This window comes from Saimiri boliviensis, chromosome 13, assembly GCF_048565385.1.
Source record: "Saimiri boliviensis isolate mSaiBol1 chromosome 13, mSaiBol1.pri, whole genome shotgun sequence".
NCBI classification, from domain to species: domain Eukaryota; kingdom Metazoa; phylum Chordata; class Mammalia; order Primates; family Cebidae; genus Saimiri; species Saimiri boliviensis.
The window spans coordinates 107,245,714-107,253,424 of NC_133461.1; positions in this window are offsets into that span (position 1 = coordinate 107,245,714).

Consider the following 7,711-nt stretch of genomic DNA (forward strand, 5'->3'; position numbering starts at 1 on the left):
AATGGGCTCTGCTCTTCTAAACAGAGCTCGTGCTTTAGTATTTGCATGTATGTGACACTGGGGCAGGGAGGTAAGTAGAGAGAGGGAAAGGAACCACGCGAAGTTCCCTTGTCCCGGACACCCTCAGATGTTCTACTGATCTAGAAGTGTTGTTTACTTCCAGGCATTCCGTCCCTGGGCGTGGTGCCTGTGTGGTGACTTCACAAGCTGAGATATGGATTCTGATAAGCCTTCCTGCTCCCCATCTGTCTAAATATTTAGCAATGGCCATGGGGATTGGTCTGTGTTATCTTCTATTTCAACTAGAATAGGCTGAGAACACTTCTTAGTTTCCAAAGATAGAGCATACAATTCCAAAATGTTCCTTTAAGTCAAGACAAATTAGAACACTTATTTACAGAAGTATCTTGTCCTCTTAGCTAGATAAGGGTATCTGAGTAACAGCTCTGGGGATAGGATTTCCTGGTGATAAAGTAATTATTGCCTTTCCCATGAACTACTGGGGAAAGAGGCACAGCCAGCTATAACTCACAGTGGGCAATTATAATTTGGGTTGGATAGGGCAAGTTTAATTAGAAATTTGGATCTGAATTAAATGGTCATCTCCTACTGGGTAAATGAAGGCCAAATTCAAATAAATACAAAAGAAACTTATTTTTTTAAATGCCCACAGATTCCATAACAAAACCAAAACAGAAATCAAGAAAACAATTTCATTTACAATAGCATCAAAAAATAAATCACCTAAGAAGAAACGAGGAGGTAAAAGATCTACACACTGAAAATGAAAAAAAACAGTGAAAGAAACTGAAGAATGCAGAAATAAATGGAAAGATGTCCTGGGCTGATAATTGGAGTTAAGACTGTTAAAGCATCTATCTCAAACAAACCAACATACAGATTCAGCACAATCCCTATCAAAATCCACATGGCATTCTTCACAGAAATTTCTTTTAAAAATCCTAAAACTTGTATGAAATGGTAAAAGAACCCAAATAGCCCAAATATTTCTAAGTGGGGGTGGGGGGGAACAAAGTTAAAGGCATCACAATTCCTGGTTTTAAATTATATTAGAAAGCTATAGTAATCAAAACAATATGGTGTTGGCATAAAACCAGACACATACCAGTGAAATAAAATTGAGAGTCCAGAAATAAATCCAAACACATATGGTCAAGTAACTTTTGACAAGGGCATCGAGAAGACACAATGGGGACAAAGTAGTCTCTTCAATAGATGGTGGTGGGAATACCATTTCCACATGCAAAACAAAAAAACTGGACCCTTATGCCATACACAAAAGTCAACTCAAAATGGATAAAACACCTGAATAGAAGACCAGAAATAAGAGACTATAAAAACAATGGTAGAGTTCTATGTATTTGGAGCTACAAAGTATCAAGTTACAGCACTGGGGGATAAAAACAAAGTATAAACCAATATGTTTAATTTTGCAGTAGAGATTTCCTGGAACAGAGCTGAAGCGCTGGGACAGGGACGGAGGCTCATTACTGCTTCTACCCCTTGAATGTTCCTTGTGAATTATTTAAAAATTTCTAAAATTAAAAATAAAATTTCAGAGGGGGATTGTGGGCACGTCAATTGTTTTGATATTTCTCAAAGTGGAGAATACCTAGTACATATTTTACTTGATATGTTCAGATCACATTGGTTTCTTAAAATAAATCTGTCTTTTGGCTTTCGTTTTACTAATTCTTAGTATTCCACTGAGCTTATTTCCCCTATAGCCTGAAAAAGGTCATTATCTTCTCCACACTGTGCCCCCTAAGAGCCTACTCACCCCATAATTTCATGAGGACAGAAATGCCCCCCCGAATCCTGCAATGAATTAACTGTCTACTCCAGTGGGCTCCAGCTCTGGCCTCAAGGTCTAGACCTCCAGAGAGTGGCCAGCCCCACCTTCAGAAAAAAGAGGCATTTGACTCCTGAACTTACTCAGTGAAAGCACTGTTCTTTTCTTTTTTGAATAGTAAGAAGTAAATATTCCAGCAGATGGAAAACAGGAAAATGTAGCACTGTTCTTATCATCACTATCAGCTTGGACCACAACAGACACTCAATAAAAAGCCTCACGCTACAATGAAGGCTTAGAGAACAAAGGAGCTTCAAAGGGACCTGGAGGACAAGGGCAGCTCTTCTGCTCCCCAGTCACATCACACGCACATCCCATCTCACTGCAACATCTGTCTCAGGCCTTCTCCCAGCAAAGCTATAAATCCGGGCTGGTTCCTCACTCCCCACACATCTGCTCCTGCTCTCCCTCCTCCAGGTGATCGTCGCCATGAGGACCCTTGCCCTCACCCTCCTCGCTGCTGTTCTCCTGGCGGCCCTCCAGGCCCGGGCTGAGCCACTCCAGGAAGGACCTGATGAGGCTGAAGCCCAGGAGCAGCCTGGGGCACACAACCAGGACTTTCCCATCTCCTTTACAAGGGATGCAAGCTCAGATCTTACAGCTTCAGGTGAGAGAGAGAGCATTGCAGAACTCAGAGTCTCGAGAGGAAAAACCAGGCAGGCACCTCTAGAATCAGACCCAACAGCTGGCTTTCTCCGTTACGCGATCACCTCCCCAGGCCTCAATTACTTCATGTTTGTACGGAAAAGAAAGAATCAGTGATATTCAAGGAATAACTTTTGGCGAAAGATTTTTTAATTCTACGACAAGCCTATGAAGTTGTCTAATTTTTTGCTATGTAGAAACGTAGTGAAAAGTCTCTACTCAATACTCATCAGGGAACATTTTTTCATCTGACTTTTATAGGAACCTTTGGAAACTAGAGACAATCATACAGGTGTGTTCAGCTCTGTGTTTGTGACAGGGCGGGAGCCTATAAGTGTAGCACATCAGAATGGGTCTCTAATCTTGTGTGCTTGGAGTATTTATTCCTATTGATTGTGCAATCATGCTATTGGCTGTAATGCAGCCAGCATTACATGTCAACCAGCATGCAGTTTCTCCAAGAGTCTCTTTACTACCTACTGCTGACCCTGGTACTCAATTTCTGATGTGCCCTCTCTCTCTCTCTCTCTCTGTCCCCAGGCTTAAACAGAAGATTCATTTGCTATTGCAGAAGAACCTGTCGTTATGTATAACGTTCCCATGGGATCTGCAGGATGAGAGGTGTTTGCCAGGTTCTGTTGCCGCTGAGGAATGAGAACAGAGAGAAACATACTCATAATCTGCTTTGTGACCTAGAAGAAAACGGTTGTATGTCCTACACTTTGTCCTCAACTTTCTTTCCTCATCTCAAATAAAGTCCTTTCAGCAAGTTCTCCATGTTCGTGCTTTTCTGATGTTTGGTAGTTCAGGATTTTTCAGATGCAAAACCTGGAACCCAAGTCTTATCTCAAAACACCAGCTCTTCAGGAGAGCTTTCTATGTCGAGCAGAAAAGTGGTGGAGAGGAGGTTGAGAGAAGAGAGGATTTGGTTTGGTTTTTTGTTGTTGTTGTTGTTGTTGTTGTTGTTGTTTTTCTGAAACAGAGTCTTGCTCTGTCCCCCAGGCTGAATTTCAGTAGCATGATCTTAGCTCTCTGCAACCTCCACCTCCCAGATTCAAGCGATTCTCCTGCCTCAGCCTCCAAGTAGTTGGGATTACACATGTGCACCACCACACCCTGCTAATTTTAATATTTGTAGTAGAGACAGGGTTTCGCCATATTGGCCAGGCCAGTCTTGAACTTCTGACCTCAAGGGATCTGCCCACTTTGGCCTCCCAAAGTGCTGGGATTGCTAGCATGAGCCACTGCACCTGGTCTTAGGCATTCTGTTTGAATGTTAATGCCGGTCAGCTGTGTCTGAATTCCAAAGGGTGGAGCGTATATAAGGCATTCATCTGGAGGTCTGGCCAGACTCCCAGTTCTTCTGCTCTTCTTCAGGGCCCTCTTATGTCTTTGTAGGGGGGACCATGTTGAAGTGGCCTATTTTCCAGTTCTCTATCACACTGAGAGATGACCATGAGTGAGTGATTCTCCAAGGCAGCACTGAACGAGGAGAAATGTGAAGTCACAAAAGCATTTCCAAGCCTGACTTTGCCACTTTCTACCTGAATGGACTTGACAAACCCAGCATGAAAATGGAGCCTTCATTTCCTCCTCTACAGTCCGTGTGGCAGCTGCCTCAAAACCTAACTGCGGGACCTCACAGGATTCCTGATAAAGGCGGGGTAGGGAACTCAGTCATACAGCACGGATTCGGAAGGTGACCTAGCAAGTGGGGGTGACCTAGAGCCCCAAGCTGCTTCTTTCCCCAGGACCAGACCCTGGCAATAAGCAAATAGAGAAAACGCTCTCCAAATAAGGCTGGGATCATCGTACCCCACAACGTAAGCACAGGGCTTCCCCATGTGAAAAGCCCTCCGCATCATTTCCTTCCCCACGCAAACCCTTGAGACAAGGCTTTACATTCCTGCTTTATGTGAGGCTGGTGAGGGTGCCGCAGTCACCAAGTGTGGACCAGCCTGACGTCCGTGCCCAACACCAGGGTCCCCGGGACACAGAATACCAGGGTGTGACTGGCACTTCCAAGGAAACTCCAATATCTCAAATCTGTCTCAAAGCTGCTGCAGGCTGGAAACCCATCCTTGAGGACAAGGAGAATGTGGCTTTGGGGGTCAGAAGCCAGAGAACATGCAAACCCAAGAAACGCCTTGTGATGGCTGATGTTATGCCTGGGCCAGGGTTCCCAGACAGCTGGACAAACATGCTTCTGGATGCTTCTGTAAGGTTGTTTTAGGAGGAGGTAAATATTTAAATTGGTGGACTTCAAGTAAAGCAGACGGTCTTCCATATTGAGGGTGGGACACAAATGGAACAAAGAGTGACCTCCCCAGAGTGAGAGGGAATTCTGCCGGCAGACGGCCTCAGGGACCGGGTCTCTGGCCTGCTGGCCTCCTCATCAGGTTTGGGGGGTTCACTGTACCCCACACAGTAAAGAAACTGGTTCTGCTTCTCTGGAGAATGCGGACTAACACAGACCCTGAGCAAATGATGGAGAGGAGACCTCCCGGGTGGCTCCAGATGGCCCCACGGCGTGGGCTGTGGCTGTCTGGGCTCTGCAGGGACTACCTTTATACTGGCTCCTAAACCCTGTAGACAGTCCCCGTGCAGGACAGCACTGAAAGTTCTCCAGGCCTCATACCCAGCCCCTTCCCCTAGAGACACAGTACAGGCTCTAGCTGAGGATGGCTCAGACAGCCTGGGCCACATGGCCCAGAAACCCCGCCATAACTAAGCCACACACGCCACACACACAAAGACAGCCAGACAGGAGAGGTGAACAGAAGCTAAGAAACGCACAGCAAGGCCCAGGTGTCGGACTGATGGGGCCCTGGCAGCTGGAGAGGAGGGTTGGTGGAGCAAACAGAGAGATGTGAGGGGAGCACCCCTCTTGCAGAATTGCAGCGATTCGGGGGAGCCCAATACTGTCTCTGTGGAGACCGCAGGACAAGGCGAAGGTGCCACGTTGTCTGAAGCCCAGCAGCCAGCACTGAATGGTGGCTTGGACGTCCCTGCCCACGATCCCTCCTAGGGAGCCCCGTCTCAGAGCTCACCTGGGCAGAGTGAACACCCCTGTCTTTCCTCACTGCTCACCTGCCTGTCATCTCCCTGTGCAGGCTGACGAGCGGAATAAGGGCATGGCACAGTAACCTGCCCAAAACTCGGGTCGACCATGCTCAGGACTGGATTCTCTCTGTTCTCATCAGTCTTCTCCTGCAAAAGACAAGGGAGGCTAAGGAGAAATTGATAGAGAGGTGGGCAAGGGGAAGTCAGGGCAGGGGGGAAGTGAACAGAGCAGGTGCCGTGGAAACCATTTCGCTGGAACCCAGGTCACTGCCCTTGGTAGACACGAAATTCAAAATAAAGAGAGCTCGAAGTTACTGGGATCTTCGGGACGCACCAAAGCAACGCTTAGCAACCAGGAGGGTGTGTGCTCCTCTGAGGGAACACGGGGCTGAGGGTAACTGTTGAATAGACGTACCCATATTCAGGGTTACAGTATTAACTATATTCGACAAGTGAAAGAGCCAAAGAGAATTTTGCTTTTTGTACTACAACCTCAACAATGATTACACCAAATCTCATCTGTCCAAATTGTACAACAAATTCAGTGACTCTCAAACAGACACCCCTAAGACTCTCTGGGTCAGCGGAGGGGGATATAAGTATGGGGTTTTCATGTTATTCAAAAGGGACGTGAGGGTTTGGTTTTCGTTTGTTTGTTTGTTGAGACAGCATCTCACTCCCTTGTCCAGGCTGGAGTGCAGTGGTGTAATCTCAGCTCACTGCAACCTCCACCTCCTGGGTTCTAAGCCGTTCTCTGCTTCAGCCTCCAAGTAGCTGGGATTACAGACACCTGCCACTACACCCGGCTAATATTTTTAGCAAAGACTGGATTTCACCGTCTTGGCCGGGCTGGTCTCAAACTCCTGACCTCAAGTGATCCACCCGCCTCAGCCTCCTAAAGTGCTGGGATTGCAGGCATCAGCCACTGCCAGCTCTGAGTTTGTGAGGCTGCAAAACAGTGACAGAGAGGAGCCCCCTTGCGGGTGGAGTTCGTCTCTATTCTACCACTAGAGGGCGGCAGCGTGTCCCATCGTGTCCCCAGGCCCCTGACAGCGAGGTTTCCAGGGACCCCGAGGGGTTTCACCCCTGTTACCCTAGTCCCCGCTAAAGGGAAAGCACTTTCAGAGAAAGTGAAGGGGCCCAAGTCCCAAGAGAAACAAGCTGGCCAAAAGGTTCCACCACACATCCACCCGGCAGCGCTCACTCCGTCTTCCCTCCCAAACATTCTCCAGTGAAAAACCTTTTTCTCTTTCATTTTTTCTCGTGCCAAACTGTAAATTTCTTTAAGGCATGCATATAATTAGTCCTATTTTTATTATTTGTTTCCATTAACACAAAATTACATGCCAATAAATATAATCACAACAAACATGATACAGAGAAAAAAAAAAAAAAAATCTCTGTACCCGTTGTTAAATGCTAGCGTGCTGAGAGGCATGAAACAGAGAATCACTGCTCTCTTTGTGACCTACTGTTCTTTCTTAATGATAATTAAGCAAAAGTGATGAGTGAAATAGTGGTTATCCATATTAAATGCCTATAAATATTTTGAACGAAGACTGCCTATTTCACATTTAAAGTTTGCTTGGTGGTGTATCTCAGTCAAATTGATGATAAAGCTATCGACAGGAAATACTATGTATCTGCATGATTTCTATGCTTTGTTTCAAGAACACATAGAAACAAAATAGTCTCAGAGGTATCTGCAGAAATAAAAGAATTAAAAACCTTCAGCAAAGTCAGAATATTCTTTTTTATACAACATTAAATAACACTGTATTTTTAGATTTCATCTTTAACCCCTCATCAGTAGCCAGTTTCAACAAGTCACGGTTTCATTTATTTTTCCATTAAAAAAACAGATTCTGGTTCCTGCATTTCCTGTGCATCAATCTTATTCCCAAAACAAAATTTGAATGTGTTACCGATGTCATAGGCTGTTCAGTGATACAAGGATAGATAGACAGAGATAGATGTGATAGATATAGAGATATCTTCCTCATATCTGCTCACTATGCCAGGGTATCCTTAAAGCATTTGTTGAACTTGGCAGAGCCACAGCAGTGAAGAAACCTGGGTCTTGAATGACTGCATGGAGTAAAGGCTGCCCCCACCTGAGTGCCCCAATGG